Source organism: Sitophilus oryzae, unplaced genomic scaffold, assembly GCF_002938485.1.
Source record: "Sitophilus oryzae breed Bouriz unplaced genomic scaffold, Soryzae_2.0 scaffold_227_pilon_pilon, whole genome shotgun sequence".
NCBI classification, from domain to species: domain Eukaryota; kingdom Metazoa; phylum Arthropoda; class Insecta; order Coleoptera; family Curculionidae; genus Sitophilus; species Sitophilus oryzae.
In genome coordinates, this window is record NW_022146782.1 from 3,683,414 (window position 1) to 3,707,924 (window position 24,511).

The 24,511-nt window shown below is 30.3% G+C and overlaps 2 protein-coding genes across 6 annotated transcripts in view; one reads left to right on the forward strand and one right to left on the reverse strand.

Annotated features, from left to right (window-relative positions):
* LOC115884290 (tachykinins) overlaps window positions 1–24,511 on the reverse strand; it is a 123,001-nt gene that overhangs the window by 88,620 nt on the left and 9,870 nt on the right. Inside the window, exon 2 of one of the 4 annotated variants that reach the window (XM_030902827.1) lies at window positions 2,510–2,560. The exons of the other annotated variants lie outside the window; for them this stretch is intronic. The gene's annotated coding sequence lies outside the window, so the exon portion shown is untranslated. The remainder of the gene's footprint in view (window positions 1–2,509; window positions 2,561–24,511) is intronic. 4 annotated transcript variants of the gene reach the window in all.
* The window catches only part of LOC115884291 (trypsin-like), a 139,823-nt gene that overhangs the window by 87,532 nt on the left and 27,780 nt on the right, over window positions 1–24,511 (forward strand). The gene's annotated exons all lie outside the window — the stretch shown is intronic.

Sequence of the window (24,511 nt, forward strand, 5' to 3'; positions counted from 1 at the left end):
TTATTCCTCCGGCATATACAGGGTTTGTTTTATATATTGACAACCTCTGTATCTTTTTTATTCGACGTTTTCGAAAAAAGTGTTTTGAATAAAAGTTTAATGGTCTCGAATACATTTTTCAAAACAGCCTTCTTAGCATATACAGGGTGCCTTATAAATCCTGTGCGTGGCCCAACTTTCTTATTTCAAATTAGTACCCAATTTCTTATTTGATTTTTATTTTCTCCTAAAAATCCTTTTATGTAGCATAGCCTATACCCTTGTTTATATATTCTTCTATATCTAATTTGAAATAAGATAGTTGAACCATGCCCAGACTTTTTGAAGCACTTTGTATATGCAAAATAGACTTTTTTGGCAAATTTATTCAAAACCACTTTCATTTGAGACAGTTTTCGGAAACGTCAAATAAAAAAGATAAAGGGGGTGTCAATGTATAAAAGAAAACCCTGAGTATACTAATCCAATCTATTCAAGATTGTTTGTCATTTCAATAAGTTGGGTCTCTAATAATACCAGACAATATGTGAACAATATTTATTATTATATTTTAAATAAGTAACCATATTCTGAGAATTAAACAATGACGATTTAGAAAATAACAGAACTTATACCTATTAAAAATAACTAAATTTTATTTTACCATTTACTATTTACTGATATTTTGTTTTATAACAGCTGGATGCAATGGTCACGAAGTGCACATTTTTAAATCTGAAAGAAAAATCCATTTCATTTAATTTAAAAAATTTGGTACTGTCAAAATTTGTCAATTTGTCAAAAAATGTCATTTGACATTTATGACATACCTCTTCGGAAATCTTGAGAAAAAATACGTAACTTTATATTTCAAGTTCTTCTCTAGCTACTATAATAATTAATTTATGAGAAGTGTCCACATAAAGGATCTTACTATACACATACGCATGGAGACTTACGCTTCCAATAAATTTAATGTTGCGATTTTTTGCGATTTTTTTGACTCAACTTTTCTAAGACAGAATATAGGCCACTATCAAAAAACCCTTAAATGATTATGTTCTACTTTGACCTTTACCTAGTTTTTATCCAAAAAATCAAAATAAAAGATACTTTTTTACTTACCTTGACATTAAATTTACGGCAACCGGGAATCTACGTAAAACACGTTATGACAATTTCACAATAATTATTGACAGCAAGCTAAGGTCGTCCGATTCAATTGTTATAATACTGTGTCACTTGAATGCAACGCCTACTATTTAAAAAATTGTAGAAAAAAGGCAGTTATTGGACACAAATTAACTGAAAATGTAGGTTTTGCGCAAAGTTCGTTTTACAGCCCCTCGAAAGAGACTCCGAATATGTTTTTTTGTTAGTTTTATGTGGTTTCCTCTTAACTAATATGTTTCCAATCTAATGTTATTGCCATAAATGCTAACTGTGGATGTTATTTTTTGCAACTTGGTTTGGACATATTGCCTACTATGTGGCGGTTGTCGCCTCAGCCTGAATATCTGTTGGTAATTTACTTATTTCGTTTGGAGCCATTTCTGGCTCTAATTCAATCAGTAATCGACACGAAAGAGAATTAAAAAATATTGACCTAAAACTGACAACTAAAGAGACAGCTTTATTTATTTGTCAAATTACATAAAAACCAACGCCAACTCAGCACAATATTTTTTCTACTCATATTAAATTCCTTGAAATAATAATTTCTGAATATTTTTTAAAACGTAACTCGCTATGGAAAACAATATTGTTTTATACACGACGATAAAATTGCATTATCATCTCCCGGAATTAATTCACTCGCGATTTCATCCCTCGTGGTGGTAAAATACCATTTTATCGTCTTGTATAAAAAATAACTAAAAATCGGCTTGCCCAAAATTGTTCAAATTTGGCTAGACTACTTAGCTGTAAAGTTAATAGGGGAGCTAATATTTAGCCAGTTCAAAATCTGCATGGGATTTCCTTTGTTTCCAATGACGATGCCCCACCCAGTATATAAAATTTATTTTCGACTGAATTAGTTCAGTAAAAGCAAGCAAACGATAAATAAGAAAAAATAATTTATAAAAGCGGTCAAAGTATATGGAAAATTAAAGGAATAGGCTAATACAAGCGCGTTTGTATCGATTAATCCGTATCAACACTTTAATTTTAAACACACCACTCCGTTGTGCATGTGTGTGCGTACGTATACGCCAGGCAGGTTTTTCTTTATTTTCCCAGAACGCAAACATAAACGCCACGCTACTGCGATATTAATTTCATAAACACGACGAACCGCAGATTGTGTTCGTTACGATCGTCTCCAAAAAACTCAACATCGACTTATCTGATTTTCCCAGCGTAATTTGGGAATACTCTTGTGGTTTCTTATCGTTATTATCTTTATTCAATGTTGTCTGTAGTGTATAACCATATTTTGATTCAAATTTAAAGACATTTAAGATATCTTAAGATAAACTAATGCTATTAAAGGACAAACGTTACTTTTTACTAAAGTATTGATACTTGCTAACGCAAAGTCTGAAGTCTAGTGCGTATATTGTATCAGTTTAGGGCCAACCTGAAAGGGAGACAAGAGTTTTACGCTATCCCTTAACTTCATATATAATTACCAAACAGGATATTACTAAACGGCTTAACAGTCACGTTTAAGCAAATAACTGGATCAAATTACAGAAGTTTTGTTCTAATCCATTTTTCGACAGTACACCCTTCGTCTAAGACGGAGAAAACTTGAAAATTGACCTTTAATTTACGTCATATGAAAATCAATTCTTATATTTATAGAAATATATTCATTATAACAATATAAATATGAAATAACTTGGTAAATCTTGTGGGATTAATTTTATTCATCAGAATTAATAATGTTTGGCAAGTATTACTTATACCTTACAATGATTCTAATCTGTTAAACCTTATTTTGTACAACACTTAACAACATTAAGTCATAACTGTAACCATTTAGATCAATTAAAACAGTCGTAAGATTAAAAATTATTTTACTTCTAACGGTGAATCTCCACGCTGTAAATCGTTAGACAAACGATCCTTTAGGATTTTATTTCCAGTTGTAAAATGTTTAATTAGACACAGCCGCCGAACGGTATTGTTTCGCATAAAAATGTACTTAACAGATAATAGCAGTGTCGTTTTCGAGTAAAATTGATTTTAAATCCCTAAGGCTTGGAACGCACAGAGAAAGAGCAAAACAGTTTTTTATTTTTTATGTAAACATTATGTATTGAGGAGAAGAAAAAAATTTTATTTACAGTAAAATATGCATAAGAAAGACAGAATCAAATCCCTCAAGAAGCAATTGACAGGACACCTGGCAAGGAGGACTGACAACAGATGGACCACAATCACAAATTACCTATAACAGAAGCGAAAGAACACCGAATTACGCGTTCAGGTTTCTGTGACCTTCAGAAAGAGTTCATAGACAATCCGCATCAATGTATAGTTTGGGTTAATATTTGTTTGGGTGAAAATAATCTGCACCAATATGTTATCGAGGCATACAAAAAGGTCCACAGACTTCGAGACATACGAAAAATCAAGTCCATTTAGCGTGTGTCGCAATTTTCACACCTTAAAAAATTAGTTTTTTATAGCTATAGCAACTGCAGCGACTATGAAAAAAGCTGTGTGATTTTCATAGAAAATAAGGGCACCTGTAATTCATTTGATAATGTTATAAATCGCTAAAAGAGGTTTCAAATCTCTTGGATTTCTATTAATATTAAATAAATTTTATTAAAAATTGAACTAAAATTGTTAGTATCATTAAAAACAATTCAAATTCAAAAATTGTATCAGTCAAATTCCCTCATTTAAGGTGAATATTAAAGTAAATATCAACTCAAGAAAAATTTAAATCATTGTTGCAATTGGGCCTTAATGCCATTTCGAATGAACAATAGTACCGTATGATCAAGAAAAAACGGCGTCAACGATGGCTATGAAATGAAGATCGCTGTCATGTTATATGTAAATTTATATGGGAAATGTCATCGATCGTCATTTCCCAGCCAACTGGACGCCATTTTTTTTCGATCATACGGTATTAATAATGTACATTATAATAATAATAAATTTTATATCATAGTGTGGTATTAAAACTACTAAAATACTTTTAAATTGGTATTATATTAACAACTTTTGTTTTTTAATCCAAAAAAAGTTACCAATTTTCTCAATCAAATAATTTGTGGTCCTGAAAAGGACCTTCGTTTTCCCATGTTCGTCAAGGTAGGTAATGAGTAAACATAAAAAAATCATTCACCGAGAAGTCAGGTGAAATTAAACGTCAGTCTAAACAAAACTGTCATTTTTGAAAACTTGTCAAAATTTGGACACACGCTAAATGGACTTGATTTTCCTATGTCTCCAAGTCTGTGGACTTTTCTGTATAATCTCACAGTAATTTAATAGATTGCTCATCGTATTATATCAGCTCGTAGGAGATTAGGAAAAAAAAGATATTTATAGTATAAAAAATTAATTTATTTAACATAATTTAATTAAAGATATGACAAAATAGTTACATTTCTATTGGTTCTATCGGACTTTTTTCGACTATATAAATCTTTATTTTTTGTAAACTTTAATGCATGAAATATTTTCAATCTAACTTCTTATAGTTCTATTCGAGGAGTGATTATGAATCCATTTGTAATTAGGTAGTTTGGTTAGGTTTTTATGTATTCTTGGTAGCGAATATGAAACCAAACGTAACGTAAGTGCTTAGCGACGAATTTTAAGTGACTAAAATTCAACGTAATATGACGTTGGTAATTGGTAGAATTACATTCCCTATTAGGTCAGATACCGACGTCGAGGCGACCCGAATCTGTATTCCCCATTTAGGTGCAAATAAGGGTCGTCAGGCGGTCGAACCGACGTTGGTACCCGACGTCGGGTTTATTGAACGCGACGTATACCCGACGTTAGATAACGTCCAAATGCTACTTGGGGTGTGTATATCCTCGGAGAAAGAACTGTTGTCAGAGGAGGATGGGAAATACCCTGTCTCCTCTACAACAGGGGTATGATGGGTTATAGACCGTGTCACTCAAGGAAGGGGGGCAAAATAGATCTTCTAGATCGCAATGATTAACCCCCCCCCCCTCTTACTCATTCTACATTCTACATGATAATAATGCATTGAAGCATCACGTGAAAACAGTTTTAGTTATAACTATTTTACTCTTTCCATTTCTTAAGGACAAAATACTTAATTTTTTTCCTTGGGTAAATCTATCTCACCTTATTTTTAATTATATTTTTCCTGGCATGTTCATAAATATTTACGTATTATAAATAAATAAAAGTATTTATTTTATTCAAAATTAATTTTAATTTAGTTTTTGTTATATTTAATTGCCTATTGTCTATGAAATTTAGCTTAAACATGTTGGTGATATGTTAATATTTGAAAAAGAAGTCCTTAATAAATATATAAAATATGAAAAAAGAACTATAATAATAATATCTAAATAATTCTTGAAATGTGCTCTTTAGAATCTTTTTTTTCAAATGAAAAAAAAAACATATTTATATTCTTACATTTATTTCAAATTAGATATTTAAAACAGTAAATGGCATGTATGCTCATATATACTCTGTTTTTTATAACTTCCCTTCTTTCAAGATACAAAAAACATACACGAAAAGAAAAAAAAATGTTTTATTTTTGTCGTACATTCGTCAGCGTATTTACAATTTTGACTGCATGCACGGAGTTTGTATATAAAACAAATAGAACGAGCATATAAACAGATATATTTTGATTTCTACCGTAGCGTCGTTCGTTGTATTTTTCGAACAGAAAAAGAAAAAAATCTGTCTGGTTAAAATAATTACGGATATCAAGTACCGGGGAGGGGATTTTATGATCGACAGTTGATGATACTATTGGCGAGGTCAATCTCTAGATATCATTTACTAAAAATTGACACACAACTATTTTATTAATAATAACACTTACCAAATTTTATACCTTAAAGGTTGATTAATTAACTTTAATCTTAATTTTTCTAAACCAGTACTTTTTGACATTATTTTTCTGCAGTACTAAAAGCCATTATTTACCTCTCGTGTGATGTCGATATTATACAGCTACTCCAGTTTTTACTATATGTTTAGTACGATCCTCCGTACCATATACGAGATGCACTTATCTACGACGAGATGGTATACAAACTTTATTGATGGTAACTTTAATGGAATATAAGACTTTCTGCCTGGGCAGCGAGTATTAACTATAAACTGTGCTCTGGGTCTACAGTTAATTTTCCCTCGATTTTTCCTCCACTTGACTTCAAAAGACACAAATCACACGTAATAACACGAATCAAAATGCATCATCTTCCAAAATGCAGGGTATTTGACATAAGTTGACACAAAAAAATATCCTATAATTTGGCAAGACTTTGACAAGCCTCAAAAATCTTAAGGCGAGTTCATACGCATCGGCGTCCGTTTGTCGTTCATCGTTCCGTCAAACCAATTAAATTGATATATGTTCATTTTTGAAATAAACCAATAAAAGTGGTTAAAAACAACAAACAAGAGATGACGTATGACGGATTTATATTTAAACCCATCCATAGTTAACTTAAAATATATTAGAAACTTTTTTTAGTAAAATAAATAGATTGGTATGGGACGTCATCTGCTTTTCTTCTGTCATCGTCTGTCGAAATCTTACCGGAGAAAAAAAACAGAGTATACAAACCATGAATCATTATTTCATTCGAGGAATATTGGAAAATTTCGAAAATCAAATTTTTCTCATCCCCCGTAATTCTTCTTTATTATCAGATAGAGAGACAAATTATCGCAATAAAACAAGAGATAAAATCTGCAATGATCCCGGCGATTATACCGGGAAATGGTTCGTTTCCTTTTTTCCACGCGGAAATTCGGTGTTTTGTTTGAGGTCAGGAAAAATTACGAATTGTTTGCCTGTGGACTTACGTTGGATTTCCCGGATACAGATAAATAATTTGATTTATTCGTATTTTAAGTATTATTTTTAATACGTTACTATTTATATAGATAAAACTATCCTTTTTTACAAGCAAATGGTTTGTTTCAAAATTTACAAACAATTTTTCAAGTATTTAACAAGATTATGAGACAAAAACAAGACAAACTTGCGACAAAAAATGAAGAATTCTAACAAGACAAACTTGAGACAAAAATGGTCCCCACCGCAAGGACAAAAGTACAACAAAGTCAAAAGTTTGGTTGTTGCGAATGAGTTTTATTAACCATATGTGATTTCACTGGTCTCTTACTGTTGGCAGCACTCGCTGCGCCGACAACTTGTAAAATATACTAACAAAACATAGACACTTTGATCTTTACCGACTCGAGACGGGACATTGAAAAGTCTCCGAATTTTGAAACAAAACAAAAATAAGACAAAAATGTCGCAGAAATGCAAACAGCAAGATTACGGGACGTCCGTCGTTGCATCCACCTTAAATAAAAAACTATATGGACAAAAATAGAAAAACTAAAAATTAATATAAAAATAACAAGTACATAGCCCAAGTAGCATTTGGACGTTATCTAACGTCGGGTATACGTCGCGTTCAATAAACCCGACGTCGGGTACCAACGTCGGTTCGACCGCCTGACGACCCTTATTTGCACCTAAATGGGGAATACAGATTCGGGTCGCCTCGACGTCGGTATCTGACCTAATAGGGAATGTAATTCTACCAATTACCAACGTCATATTACGTTGGATTTTAGTCACTTAAAATTCGTCGCTAAGCACTTACGTTACTTTAGGTTCCATATTCGCTACCAAGAATACATAAAAACCTAACCAAACTACCTAATTACAAATGGATTCATAATCACTCCTCGAATATAACTATAAGTGCCTACCTAATATCATATTATAATAATTCTGAATCATTAATCCAGACATCAGTTTTGTCAACGGAAGTCACTTTCTTGATATATCTGATTAAAATACTCCGGAAAACAACGGGCGCCTTTATAGGTAGATTTATGAAATAAAAATATCTATAAAAAAGTAACTCGCAAAATATTTTTTTAATTTTCTAGCTGGTTTAATCATAAAACTGTACTGTGGTTCCCCCGAAACTCAACCTTATCAATATTATTCTACTAGAAATCGAAATGTGAATATAAATTTTAAAAACAAAAAACGATTTTAAAATCGCTGACAATCGGATACGTGTTAAGAATGGCGGATTTCTGTGTCCGACTTAATATGAACTACCAATATACCAATTCCGACCGGGTCTCCAACATTAGTCGTCTCACACGACCGAAGTCATCAAACCGGACGACCGGCAATCGTATTATGACGTATATAATTCCAACGTACGCCACGTAACCTCACTTTGCGTTTTGCGTATCAGTGATTTGTGGATTTGTGCAACTATATTTTAGTTTTTGTTTTCTCGTTAAAAAAAATGGGCAGCCACTTTTTTAAGCCTAACCTCACATGTCGGAGGAGGATGGGGTCTGCTGGTATCCTAAGCTAAAAAATGAAATTTAGATGCATCAGTGTAATGCAGCATCTCTTCCGGATAATAAGCATTTACGGGTGGAGGCAAGACATCACTACTACTATTATTATCTTGCAAAAGCCTCGACCTCTTTCTGTAAAATATAGATGAATGTCTAAATGCATTTTTAGTGTTTTTTATGCATAATAAAAAAATTAAGTTTGTTTACAAAAACTTTTTATTAGGTTATGTTCATGATGTTCATTAGGTCGCAAATGCTACTTAATGGGTTGTATTTACGGACGTAAATAGAGATACGTAAATTAGGTTATAAATATGAATATAAAATACAACAAAATATAATTGGACGTTAGTTTAGGGATTATCAGTGAGACGTATCCTATTCGGACAACGGGTAGATGTCGGGCTAGTTCAAGTATATGTACGTCGTGCAAGCCAACGTGGGAACGACGTTGGGAAATTAATAAAAATGGTATGTTGTTATTTTGTACGTCAACAGATCGTTGGATTTACCGACTCGGATCCAACGACGTCGCTTTTAATAGGAAAGCGAGGTCACAGGTCGTATCACGAGCACCCGACCTAAATTTGCACAAAGTCTGACGTCGCTTCAGGTCAGATTTAGTTCGAAGTCAGATAGATGCTACTTGGGAGTTGTTGCTAACCTAATAAAATAAATAATGGGTAGAGTAACCGTGATTAGCTATAACTTCACGACATCGCTTTGGCATGGAGTCCAATATTTTTCTTATGGTATCTGGTTCTTATCTTATTATTTTATATATTATAAAATTTTTATCTAATCTTTCTTATTGCTAATGTGACTTCGTCTTACCCGGCGATCTAGTTCCTCCCACAGGTTTTCAATGGGGTTAAGGTATTGACTTTGGCCAGGAAAGTCCATTACCCTAATTTGTTCAGACAAAAACCATTCTTGTAAGACTTTCGATTTATGCTTTGGATCATTATCTTGCTGAAACATCCGGGTTATAGGCAAATTATCATCAGCAAACAGAATCATCACTTTCTTTAAGATGTCCAAATACATAAATCGATCCATTGTTCCTTCTATTACATGCGGTTCCATGCCATAGCCCGAGAAGAATCACCACACCATGCAAGATCCACCACCACGCTTTACAGTGGCCTTGGTATACTTTGGATCAAATCTTTTCCCTTCTGAGCGATGTATTCACGATATGCCATCGGATCCAAATATATTGAATTTGCTTTCATCTTAAAACAGTCATTCGTCGACCAGTGCAAAATTTTTTTGCAAACGTAAGTCGGGCCTTCTGGTTCTTCTTACTGATGAGTGGTTTTTGGCTGCTCTTCTGCTAAATAACCCTGTTTCCCTTCCTTCTTTAGATGGTCTTAGAGCTTATATTGACAGATTCTAGATCACTCAAAATTTGATTTGACGATTGGTGCGGATTAGTTAAGGCGAACATTTCAATTTTTTTTGTTGTTTTCCTTCACAACTTTTTGTAGTGGAAAAACTGCATTGCGAGACTTGAAATTTTTTTACATTTTATGTTTTGACGGGGTATTTATACATCAATTTATTTTACACCAATAAACTAAATTAACACTGGCCTTAAACTAGTAATAAAATGTTTTATTTACTATATTTCATTAGATGTAGAAGCGGGGACTATTAAAACAAACGAAACGACTACTATTTAAACGTGGTATTAACGTTAACGTTAAATTTCTAAGAACTATAAACACAGCCAGAAGATTGATTAAAATATAATTCATATTTCTTGCGTTTTTCTGTTTAGTTTAAGATTATAAACTATTAACATTTTAAAGACTAATTTTATTAATATTTTTTAATTAATCGCTATTACAAAATTGTTTGTATTTTAAAATTTGGTCTTAAAATATTGTCACAATTTTACTATGATTCACTATTTACTTTATAATAAGTAAAAGTATGTGTAATTTGTTTATATAGTACATAAACACATAATTTTTATTATGATGTTAGAAAAAGTAACTTTATATACTTATTAATATTGTCGAAAAAAAAAGGCGTCAAAGACGTTATTAAAACGACGTTATTAAAACTTATAAACTGTTTATAAATACTTAAAAATATAAAGAGAGTAACAAGGTATCTCTTTATTATCCTTATACTCTAAAACTCCGAACCGATAACACCAAATTTATATCGTTTTGGAAGCAATTTTCGGGACACAGTATCCTTCCCGGTTATCCTTGGGGATCCCACGCGCACGTATTGCATTTATGCATAATTTTCCAATTACCCTTCGTAAATTTAATGAACTTATAGACAGCGGCAAACTCCGCACCACGTGTGAGGATTAAGATCCAGAAAAGAAGTTGTGGGAACGCAATATATGTAAAGAAGGCTTAAGTGTTGCGACTTAAGTAACTGGTTGTTTAAAGGAGATGCTTGTAAGTTGAGTCGTTTTGTTTTAGAACTTGTTTTAATTTGTTTTCGACTTGAAGTATATATAAAATGTCATTTAAGAACTGTTTTTATTAATTTTTTAACTTCTACGGCTAGTGTATGAATAAAAAAGAGTATTTCACATTATTCTTAGTTTTTACTTTACTTCAAAACACAAAATACACCTAGATCCATTTTAAATCCACACTAAACCAATGAAAACTGGACAAACAAAAAATGTAATATACAAAATACCATGTGAATATGATAAATTTTATATTGGTGAAACATCTAGATCGATAAATGTTCGAATTAAAGAACATAAATATTATTTAAGAAAGGGAGATTTTCGCACAGATTTGTCAGCATTCATAGGCCACAGGGCACAGAGTCGATTTTAACAATGCAAAAAATGGTAGTTACACAAAACTTTCAAAAGACCCAACACCAACTATTGAAAGAAAAATATACAGAACTTTATACAAATACAAACATATATTAACAGACTTACAACGAACATTATTAAACACCCCATTACAGTAAACCACCTCATTTATACGGTTTACCGAAAATACACAAACAGGGTATACCTTTTAGACCTATAGTCAGTGGTATAAATTCTCCATGCCATCCGTTAGCAAAATGTTTACTAGACATATTAAATCCGATTGCAAATAACAACCAAACCAAACCGATTCATACATTAAAAACACACCACACTTTATAGAAAAAATTTCAAAAATTAATATAACTCCTAACAGTTTAATGGTTAGTTTTGACGCTGTTAGTCTTTTCGCTAATGTGCCGGTAGATAAATCACTTAAAATAGTTAGGGATAGATTAGAACAAGATATACATTTAATAGATAGAACAAAATTAAACATAGATAGTATTTTGGAATTGTTGACACTTTGTGTTAAAAGTATTTACTTCCAATTAAATAATGAATATTTTCAACAAGATTTCGGTATGGCAATGGGATCACCTCTCTCTCCTTTGTTAAGTAATATTTTTATGGAAGATTTTGAAAATAATACAATAAATAGTTTTTCAAAACAGCCTGTAATATGGCTGCGTTATGTTGATGATATTTTTGCAATATGGCAACAAAACTTTTCTGAAATAGACATTTTTTTAGATTATATAAATTCTCGCGAACCTACCATAAAATTTACTTTAGAAGTAGAGAGAGATAATCGTTTGCCATTTCTTGATGTTGTAGTGTCAAAGTTTCAAAATAAACTAATTTTAGATGTTTACAGAAAACCCACAAACACAGATAGATACTTAAATTTCACATCTAATCACAGTATAAGTGTAAAAAAGGTGTTATAAAAAGTTTCTATGATAGGGCAAAAATAATATGTACAGGCGACATTTCACTAAATAGAGATATAAACCACATAAAAAATACAGAAAGAAAAAAGGACTATCCACCATATTTTATGGACAAAACATTAAACGAAATACAAACCCCAAATCATAGACACAATGATAACAATACACAATATATACAACTTACAATAATTCCATACATACGAGGCGTCTCGGAAAAAATAAGAAGGATAGGAAAACAATATAACATACGAACATCTTTCAAAACACAAAATACACTTAGATCCATTTTATCACATACTAAACCAATGAATACAGAACAATAAACAAAAAATGTAATATACCAAATACCCTGTGGATGCGATAAATTTTACATTGGTGAAACATCTAGACCCTTAAATGTTAGAATTAAAGAACATAAAGATTATTTAGGAAAGGGAGATTTTCAAAAATCTAAGATTTGTCAGCATTCTTGTGAGCAAATTTATTTTTACAATTTCAGTGCTAAAATTAAAATATTTAGGAATCATTTTAGAATGGCTTATAATAATCCTAAATTACTCGAAGTTCTATCGATATGTTTCTTTTTACTTTTTAGGGTTAAAGTATAGAATCCTACACCGCAAATTCGAGAGTGTACAGAACCGGTTAAGTCAGTGTAATCACTAGTCCATTAACAACCCCAGCTAGTTCTTTCTCTAGTTGATGATTTTCGTAAACCACTAAAGCAGGGAGGAAAGAAAGAGCCTTTTACAAGAGCCATCCATAAATTTCAAGTCGGTTTTTCGTTCTGGTTCTTTTCTATTTCGAATTGCTCGACACTGGGTAATTCGTACACGATTTTCAAAAGCCCCTGCGTTTCTAGCAAGAGTATTTCCTTCCTTTGCCGGCAGAGGTCCGGCTGCTATATCCGTAATAGGTCGATGTGTGGTATGCGTGGAAACCTTAGAGCGTTTGTACTTTCCTGGATAAGGGACTATAATATACCACAGATCTTCTTATTTTCTTTATATACGCGTTTTTAAAAAGAAACATATAACCACGCACTATGTCATTCCAGCAAGCGAATACGACACAGCATAGGTTTCCGGACTAAACGACTGGTGTATTTACACCACTCAATAAGCGTGTCGGGTTTGCCGAGCGGTTTCCGATGCAGTCGCTTTCTTTCGCATCTGTTATAGGTAATTTGTGCTTTGGGTACGAACCCTAAAAAGCACCAAGATACGTTATTTTAAACTTTAGAATATCATTGAAAGAAAATTATTAGTGGTGACTTATTTTTTATCATTTTTGTCATAATACGTTTTGGTGTACTTTGGTAAAATTGTTTATATCTCTGCTAGTAACCTAAGCTGTATTATTAATTTATTTAAAACTAATTTGTGACTTGCCTGTATGTTACCAAACCCCAGTTTTCCATGGCACCCGCTGCAAAATCTGGAATGGCTACTTGGTCCAATTTTGGGAATCCCATACTTCCATATCTAAAACACAAACATCATGTCTTATTTGCAATAATCATATTAATTTTATTAATTTAATAAATTTATTGGATATGGTTATAAAGGATAAAAAGTTAAATAATCGTTTTCCTTCCATTAAATTTACGCATGAAACTGAGAACAACGACAGATTACCATTTCTAGATGTATTAGTTATTAGAAATACTAATAATTGCCTGGAATTTGATATCTATAGGAAAAATACCACCACACGCAGATATATCCCTAATGAATCATATCATAGTGTTGAACATAAAATGGCTAGTTTTAATTTCTTAGTTCATAGATTACTTAGTTTCCCACTTTCCAACAAAAGATATGAAATAGAAAGAGATTATATTAGGAATGTAGCTGAGTGTAATGATTATTCTTCTTCACTAGTTCATAAATTAATTAGAAAACGTAGGTATATTAATGATTTCTGAAAATTCGACTTTTCAAGTGGGGAAAGATACGTCTAAATTTTTTTCAATACCGTTTATAGAGAGTTATCCCGTGGTCTAAAAGGAATTTTTAAGAATGTCATTTATAAACTTGTGTATAGTGCTAATAATAAATTACAACAATTATTAGGTAATCTAAAGGATGAAACACCTCCACTGGAAAAGTCGGGTATTTATGAAATTTCTTGTAAAGATTGTAATCAGAAATATGTTGGGAAAACTAGAAGATCAATATTAACTAGATTTAAAGAACATTTAGCTCAGATAAGATATGGTAGACCGGATAAATCTTGCGTTGCCGAACATATTGTTGATAAAGAACACTGTCTAGATCTTAATAATTTAAAATTAATTAAACAAGTCTCAAATTACAGGCAATTAGAGAGTAAGAATGAAGCTGAAGAAAGAAATGCAGATGTAGTCCTGACCGTTTAAGAATTAACACTGAAAGCAAATGTGTTACTATGGCACATACTACACCAGCTTATCATGGACTTTTTAAGCCAAGAAAAGTAAAATCAAGAAAGTAAACTAGGTATGTTTGAGATGTTTGGGTGTTTGTGTATTGCTTAGGGTATCCACAAAATATTTATACTCTAACGTCGGTATCTAGACGTCTTTTAGAAAACTATGCGTCTATAGCCTGACAGGGAATTCAACAAAATGCAATTGGCTTAAAAGAAACGCTTCTTTGAAATTATTTTGCCGATATTTCTAATACCCGATTGAAGGGATTTATGTAAAGAACGTTGTGGCAAAGTATTTTCAATTGAATTTTCTTAAAAATTCCAAAAATTGAGATTCTTTTCTATGTATGAATAAATATCTGATATATTCTTATACTACATCAGCTATTTTTTATCTCACAGTGGAGTAAAAAAATGTAGTGCCATATTCTCATGTTTTTTTACGATTTCACTTGCGAGTAGATACTTATAGTTAGATAGTTTCTCACTACTTGTATTCTGTTAAATACAAAATTACTTACCTAAACTTCCGAACACATAAACCATTCATTTTTACGCTTAATAGAGCAAGATATGAAGCAGAAAGATATTGCATTAGGAAGGAACTAAACGTAATAATGGATTTGCTCCTTTGTTAATTAGCAAGATAATTAGGAAACTGGTTGTTGTGAAAATTTGATTGCAAATTAAATTTAAAGTCAAATTATGTATATCTAATATTAATTTTTATCTAAGTTATATATGAACAGAAATTTATATAAAATACAAAATAAATGTGCATCTCTAGATTATTTTATCCAATCTACCATTCTATTTAGCAACAACGTTCAGTCTAAGACGCGTCAGTTGAGCTGGTTTGAAATACAGCTTTCCCTTTCAATATTATGGTGTTATAAAGGGCCTAAATAATGCGATTAGGCACCTAATTTAATAAAATAGGGGTATCGATTACTAAATAGTATACTATCTCTATATAAGAGATTATATTTCGGTTTATATATTGTTCTGGTACATATAAAAATGAGAAACATTAAACGATCTTTTTTAGCACCTTAAGTTTTGTCTAAAAAATGTTTACCAGCTTATTAAGAAATCTTCATTTGGAATGTTAATAAGTTGATGTTTCTTTTTTTAAATAAATGATTAAAATCTAATTACATAATCTAGTAAGGTATGATGAACATTTTCTAAAATGTTGTTTAACTAACTAAACCAGAGGCACCAAGGCACAAAAGGCGGTAAAGTTAAATATTTTAGTGTTAAATAACTTAAAAATATTTTTGTTACCTAATATAGCACTAAAAATGTCATTCTTACACATTTCTTTAATTGATTATCCAATCAAATGATAATAGAAATACATTATAAAATTTATTGGACAACTGAAAGGCTAGAAGATCCAATTCAATGGCTATAAATTCCTAAAGGGATTTGCAAGACCTGAGAACATAGGCTTAAGATATTGTACTCCATGCTGAAAGTCAATTATATTTATCCTATTGAGTTTTTCAAGCATTTGTATTACATACACACGTTTAGGAGGTATATGTGTTTTAGACTAAATAATGAATGTTTTTTCTTCTTATTTATATACAGAGTGAGCCTTATATAAGTACAGATATTTTCAGGGCTGTTAGATCTCTATAAAACAAACATATTTTTTACCGTTTTTCAAAATAACCGAGTTATTCTACTTTAAAAATTTAGAAAAATTGTTTTTTGTTTAAATTTTGAGAACCATTGAATCTTTTCTCGGTTTTCTTTCTTCTAAATTTAATCTACTACCCACATATGTTGCGATATTATCAAGAAATTTTGTTTTTTAACTTAAAAGTAAAAAAATTTCAGAAAATTCCAAATTTCATTTTTTTTCGCAAAAAAAAATCCTAATTACGTACTCGTAACTCGTAATCGTACGTCATGGATTTTTAAAAACATTTTGTATAACCCAAGGATCACCCAGTATATTAAAAATAACAGTTTCTACAGTTCAATAATAAGGAAACGTTTTTTTTTTCTAACCGAGTAAGACAAAACAGACTAAAAACTGGTTTATCTCTAAACCAAACCAAAAAAGAAGCGTGCATCACACATGAAGAAATTACGAAAAGAAACAGGATAACAGACTGTCGTCCCACTAACTCACACCTCGTTATTTTCACCACCCATTACAGCTTTATATATTATTATTTTCTTGCTTTTTTATCGAGAATTTATATCGCAATTGTGTTGGTGTTACACTGACATTTCACACTCGCCAGTAGTTATCGTTTTTGTATCTTTTAAAATAGATTTATTAATAAATGTTGTAACAAAAATAATCTGTTCTATTTATAGATTTCAATCAAACTTACTATTTTTTTATATTTATACATTAGTTATTTTAAAAGTTGTATTTCTTATCAACTGAAAATTAAATTTGAGAATTTTTTTATCGGTTTCATTCAAGACCAGATAAAAATAAAATTAACTTTTACTGTGAATCGAGGAATTTTTCAGTAAATTTGCTGGGGCTTAAATTCTACATCATTTCGAGTCAAATTGATATGAAGTTCGATACCGTGCACAAAACTTATTTAATTCTAATAAAGTTTTATCAGCTCAGGGAAAGTTTAAACAGCTTATGAATTATTCGGTAGATGTAGCCTCAGAACTTCTCTATAACATCCAGGTATTTGAAATATGTGCGTAGATATTTATTTGTCTTATACTATGTATGATTTGCTTATCAAAAAACCAGTATTTTAAAGATGCTTTTGGTAATTTGTTTATCTTTTTTTTTTCATTCATTCTTTGATATTTCTGACTACGAAAAGAAGACTAATTGATTAACCACTTTGTGTTTATGTAAAGAACCCATTAAAATGGTCTTAGTAAATTTTCAAAGCAATTTTTTTAGATAAAATACAAACAGATAGTTTGTTTTTTAAATCTTTGTTTTAGTAGCAATATTACCAGAAGATTACACTAAAATGTAGACTAAAATTCCAACGGCATATTTTATAATTTAAAATCAATAATATTTTTTCAAATAAACATTTTTGAGAATAATTATATACAGGGTGTCCCACTTAAGATGGATACAAGCCAATATCTTGGTTGTTTGTTGAGCGATCTTTTTCATTTCTGGCAGGAGACTGTATGGCTATAAGACGTAATAAAAAAGATCGCTCAACAAACAACCAAGATATTGGCTTGTATCAATCTTAAGTGGGACACCCTGTATTTATAATTAACTTACATTTGTTTCCTAAAATATTTTGGTTCAAAGAAAATATGTAAATGTGGGCAACGCTGTACCGGTCAAGCTTAATCACGTGACTAGAAGTTTATTTAAATATATAATAAATATTAATAAAAAATAATATATAATAATTATTATATAATTATTAAGTATATCTATTATTATATAATTTTTAGAGTATTTCATTTTGTTTGAAAATCTATTTTGCATATAAAACAAATCTATCAAAAAATTTGCGTTTAGTGGTGCTTTTTTTATGAGCCTTCAGAGGGTTAATTCCATCAAAAAAATGTTTACTCAGTCTGCCCATAGCCCTTTGATATATGACCGACATTATAATAAAATTGATATAACAGAATTATATCTAAACGAGGATTGACAGTTGAACTTGCAAAAAATTGGTGACGCTTTTTTTAAAACAATAATTCAAAATAATTACATAATCCAGTAGAGTCTGATTACCATTTTCTTAAAATTTGGTTTTATTTAGATAAATATATTCAAGTATTTTTCAAATTTTATGTTCAAAAATGATAAATGGCCAAAAATGCATCTTTTCAACCAAATTTTAGATTTTTTTTAAATAAGTTGCTAAGTTTTTTTTAATTTGATACACATTGCACTATTCTTTTACAAGTAAGTCATGAAAAATTATATATTACATCATAGAAACTTATTGACACAATAGTAACTCTCAAAAATATCGTTTTGTTGATTTTTGTATACATTTATCTATAAAATATATTATGGTTACACAGAGAAATGTACCTAAACCTTATATCATTCATGGTTGAAAGACTTTCTAGCATATATATAGCCCAAAATACTCAAAACGAACTGAATAGAATTTTTGTTACAAACGGAATAAAATAAAGTACTTTATTACAGGTAGAACGTGTCACTTCCAGACTATACAACAGAACGGTTTTATATTTTTAAGGTAAATTTTGGAGGCACTTTAATTTTCATAATGCTTTACACCGCAAGCAACTTTTGGAGTTGTTTCATTTAAGCTTTACAAACATATTCTATGGCCAACAGCAAGGGAAATGGATGTAATAAAATTTAATTAATTGTATGTGATAAAATATGAAAATTTGAATCATATTTTCAATTTCAATGTCCTTTAGTTAGGTAATAAAAGTTTTATCAATATGACTATATTTTCATATTCTGCGCCTTTTAATTAGTTAATAACAGTAATTTCATTAAAATCGGTGACTTGGCCAAAATCGCCAATTCTCATGACTATATATATGTATGGAAAAAATTCAAAAAATTGGCCATTTTTGACTAATTTTTACTCGATTTCAGTGTGCTTCAAAGAATAGTAAACGTAGTGATAAAATTATGAAAATTTTAAGATATGTAGGAAATGTTATGTACTTTTATAATATATAAACCTTTCTAGGCTTAATAAAAAAATAAACCTTTCTAGGCTTGTATCGTTTTTAGTATAAAATTGATTTTATCAATCCTTGTTTTTGAACAATTTTTGATGATGAATCAAAGTTCTTCTACATCTAGTATCGTACGGGTACGAACAATATGGACTATCTTTTCATATTCTACGCTATTTAATCAGTTAATACCAATAGTTTTATCAAAATCGGTGACTTGACCAAAAAAATTTTGGCGAAAAAAAAAAATTCCGAATTTTCAATTTTTTTTTTCGCGAAAAAAACCTCATAGGCGAGTTTCTAGGGTTGAACTATACTACCAGTTAAAATACTTGCACTTATTTCTGGGACACCCTGTATAAACCATTATAGGTTTAAATGCTATGGGTTTATTATAAATGCCATTTTTTGAACCCTTGTTTTTGAACAAACTTTGATGACGGCTAAAAGTTCGGCTACATCTTGTATGGTACTAGTATGACCAGAAAGGACTATATTTTAATATTCTATGCCTTTTTGTTAACCAATAACAGTGGTTTTATAAAAATAGGTGGTTTGACCAAAATCAATAATTTTCATGACTGTATGTATGGAAAAATGTCGAAAAATTGGCCATTTTTGTCGATTTTTTACATGTTTTCAGGGTGCCTAGAAAAATAGTAAACATAGTTGTAGAATTATGAAAATTTCAGCATTTGTAGGAAATTTTATGTAGGATAAAAAATAATGATTAGTGAGATATTTTGTGTTTCTGTTTATCTATCCTCTGAGATATAGCAGATAAAGAATGACTTAATTTTATACCATTTATGTTGAGCATGTTTTAACGCTTACGTCGAAGTAGCCCTTAGGGAATGGAAGACGAAATGTCAAGGTATGGGAATACCCATTGGGGACAACACACTATTTACCCTGAGCTTTGCAGACGATCAGGTCGTGATTGCGCAGGACTCATACGATCTAGAGTTCATGACTAAGAGGCTTTATCAAGAATACAACAAATGGGGACTTCAGGTTAGTCTAAAGAAGACCGAATACTTAGCTGTCAATTCCAATGCTTGTTTTGAAGTCTTCATTAATGATAACGTCCAGATTCAACAAGTAGACAAATTTAAATACCTGGGTGCTACTATCAACAACGAGGGTTTGGGCAAAGTAGAAATGCAAACCCGAATTCAGAAGAGCAAACAAGTTATTGGATGTCTTAACAGCCTCTGATGGGACCGAAACTTGTTTGCAACAACTAAAAAGAGACTTGGAAGAACATTGGTGGAGTCAGTTCTTTGCTATGGTTCAGAGCTATGGACTCTGAGTGCAGACGCGAAGCGCAAAATCAAGTTTTTGAAATGGACTACCTTAGAAGAAGTGCAGGTATATCTAGGATAAAAAAAAGACAAACATCGAGGTCAGGCGTATCATGAATGCATCGGAGGAGACAGTACTGGATCGAATCGAAAAATCCAGCTTAAAATGGTTTGGACATGTTCTGCGTATGCCGGAGAACAGGTGGCCAAAAAGAGTTTTTCAATGGGCTCCCCAGGGCAGAAGAAAGAGAGGTAGACCTAGAAAATCCTGGAACGGAACGGTTGCGGAAGCTATGGAAGCTCGTAACCTAGAAGCTGATGACGCTCTAAATCGAGATGTGTGGCGTAGGGTAACGGGAAGGCAGCAATAGGCTGTAGTTGGAAATGAGTATTAAATACTTAAACCAAATCCCGTTTATATATTTATGTTGAGCATATTTGAACAAACACTACACAAGCATTGAACAAACACAACAATAATCAAGAACATAATATATCGAATTTGTTAGCATATAAGAAAAAATTTGAAATTTATTGCGACAAAAAGTAAATGATATAAGACTTTATGTAAGCAGGATTGTTCTGATTTATTGAGTTTGAAAGGCAAACAAAAATTTGCTTCCACATATAAAATCTCCTTTATAAAACGAAGATTAGAAATGATTTTTATAGTTGAACTGAATTTATATCAAACCGTTATTATATAAAAAAATATATCAAAATTGTCACAAAAACATGAAAGGGGTAAAGAAATCCAATTAATAAAAAGTTTAATAAATATAAAATAAATATTTTTTACTATTAGGTAACGTCGTTTAGTTGACTAATTACTTTTAACTTTAACTAACGGGTAAATATTCCAATTAAAAGTTGTTAAGTCACAGTTTTAGTTCAAAAGACCGATAAAATATATTTAAAAACAGAACTAAATCAATGAAAAAACATAATCCCGAAATGTTTTCAAAAAGTTTTTTAAACTGTTTTTAGAAAAGTGACAAATGTATTTAATTTTAACGTCAAAGGCTTAAAACAATACAGATTGCAATTACAATTGCTGCCTTGCATTAACAAATTTAATTATTTTTAAATTTTATCCAAGGAAATAATTCTCAATATAATTATATTAAAAGAAGCTTAAAATGTAAATAAAAATATGTATTTTCTTTTCAGTGTTATTTTTGAAATAGTTGAGTACATTAGACCTAAAAGCTACTATAAATTTTATATAAGTTTCAATTAGGCATGAAAATGTGTAGCATTTTAACATAAATATTCCTTTGCTCGTTAAATTTGGTCTGTACTTTGCTTAGATATGTTTTCATAGACAGCCTGTTAATTTTAAACTAAAAATAGCTAATTTTTTTTTATTAGGAAATTGCAAAATGATAATAAGTGAAAAATATATGATTTTAATAAAAAAAATATTATATTGACAAAACAGGTACAGGAAAATTTTCTACTTGTTTTAATACAGACTTTTTCCTATACATTTCCTATACATCCTTAAAAAATTGAGTTAATAATAAAATTAAAGTACTAAAGCCTTTAAAAGTGTATATATTTTAAAACTGTATAAAATTTTCTACAAATATTGAAATTTTCATAATAGCCAATAATGGCCAATTTTTTTTAAATTTTTTCCTTACATGAAAATTTTAGATTTTGATCAAGTCTCTGATTTTGATGAACCTACTGTTCTTGACTAATTGTCTACAAATATTGAAATTTTCATAATTTTATCACTATGTTTACTATTTTTCCAAGGCCTCTGAAATCGCGTAAAAAATAGCCAATAATGGCAATTTTCTTTAAATTTTTTCCTTACATGAAAATTTTAGATTTTGATCAACTCTCTGATTTTGATGAACCTACTGTTCTTGACTAATTGTCTACAAATATTGAAATTTTCATAATTTTATCACTATATTTACTATTTTTTCAAAGCCTCTGAAATCGCGTAAAAAATAGCCAATAATTGCAATTTTCTTTAAATTTTTTCCTTGCATGAAAATTTTAGATTTTGATCAAGTCTCTGATTTTGATGAACCTACTGTTCTTGACTAATTGTCTACAAATATTGAAATTTTCATAATTTTACCACTATGTTTACTATTTTTCCAAGGCCTCTGAAATCGCGTAAAAAATAGCCAATAATGGCAATTTTCTTTAAATTTTTTCCTTGCATGAAAATTTTAGATTTTGATCAAGTCTCTGATTTTGATGAACCTACTGTTCTTGACTAATTGTCTACAAATATTGAAATTTTCATAATTTTATCACTATGTTTACTATTTTTCCAAGGCCTCTGAAATCGCGTAAAAAATAGCCAATAATGGGATTTTTTTAAATTTTTTCTTTACAGGAAAATTTTAGATTTTGATCAAGTCTCTGATTTTGATGAACCTACTGTTCTTGACTAATTGTCTACAAATATTGAAATTTTCATAATTTTATCACTATGTTTACTATTTTTTCAAGGCCTCTGAAATCGCGTAAAAAACAGCCAATAATGGGACTTTTTTTAATTTTTTCCTTACATGAAAATTTTAGATTTTGATCAAGTCTCTGATTTTGATGAACCTACTGTTCTTGACTAATTGTCTACAAATATTGAAATTTTCATAATTTTATCACTATGTTTACTATTTTTCCAAGGCCTATGAAATCGCGTAAAAAATAGCCAATAATGGCAATTTTCTTTAAATTTTTTCCTTACATGAAAATTTTAGATTTTGATCAAGTCTCTGATTTTGATGAACCTACTGTTCTTAACTAAATAAAATGTGTAGAATGTAAAACTATTGGCTTTTTGGGCTGGACGAGTACACTACTAGATGTAGGTAAAGTTTCAATAATTTTCAAAAACAAGGGTGGAAGAAATTGAGTGTCTAATAAAACCGAAACATTAAAGCCTTTAAAGGTTTGCATATTCTAAAAGTGCATAAAATTCTCTAAAAATATTAAAATGTTTATAATATTATTACTATTTTTACTAGTCTTCCAAGCACTCTAAAATCGAGTGAAAAATAAAAAAAAAATACCAATTTTTCGACTTTTTTTCATACACCATAAAAATGGGCGATTTTGATGAAACTATTGTTATTAAATATTGAAAAAGCGTGGAATAAGAAAATATTGTCCTTTTTAGTGATATATCTATGGTACTGGATGTAGGAGAACTTTTAACCATCATCAAAAATGATTTAAAAAAAGGGTTGGGAAAATCGACTTAATAAAACCATTTAAGACTTCAAATTTGTGATACGTAAAGTACTATTATTATTAGTTTTATTAGATAATTTTATTTTAAAAAGATATTTTATAAAATTATGCAATTAAAATAATGCAGAAATGGTATTTTATTAAATTAGACGTAAAATTCTGTATAATTTCCAGTAATTATAATTGTACCGAAATAATTGGAGTAGTCTCAATTAAACCTATTAATAAAGTTTAAACGTGACGGTTTTCAAAATGTTGAGGACGTAGCTGGTAAAGAAATAGTTAGTAAAACTACCCATACAAGCTTTATCCTGTTAAATTAGCTTACATTTCACCATATAGTTATGAATTATAAGTAAAAAGTTAATAGTCACAATGATTTTTGTTAAACATTTTATTTTTAAACCCATTTTACGATGAAAAAAATGAGAAAAAATATATGTATGGAAAAAATAACAGAACTATTTAGGGAAATTCGAATTATTAGAATTAATTTCATTTTTTCCATGGCTACTGTTAAAATTGCGTTATATCTATCAAAAATAGTAGATAAAATAGTACTTTACGCAAGGGTAGATTAAATGATACTTTGACAGCGAGGATAGGTTAAAAACTTTATTTCTTCTCGCACGTTTTTTAATTGCTTCCAT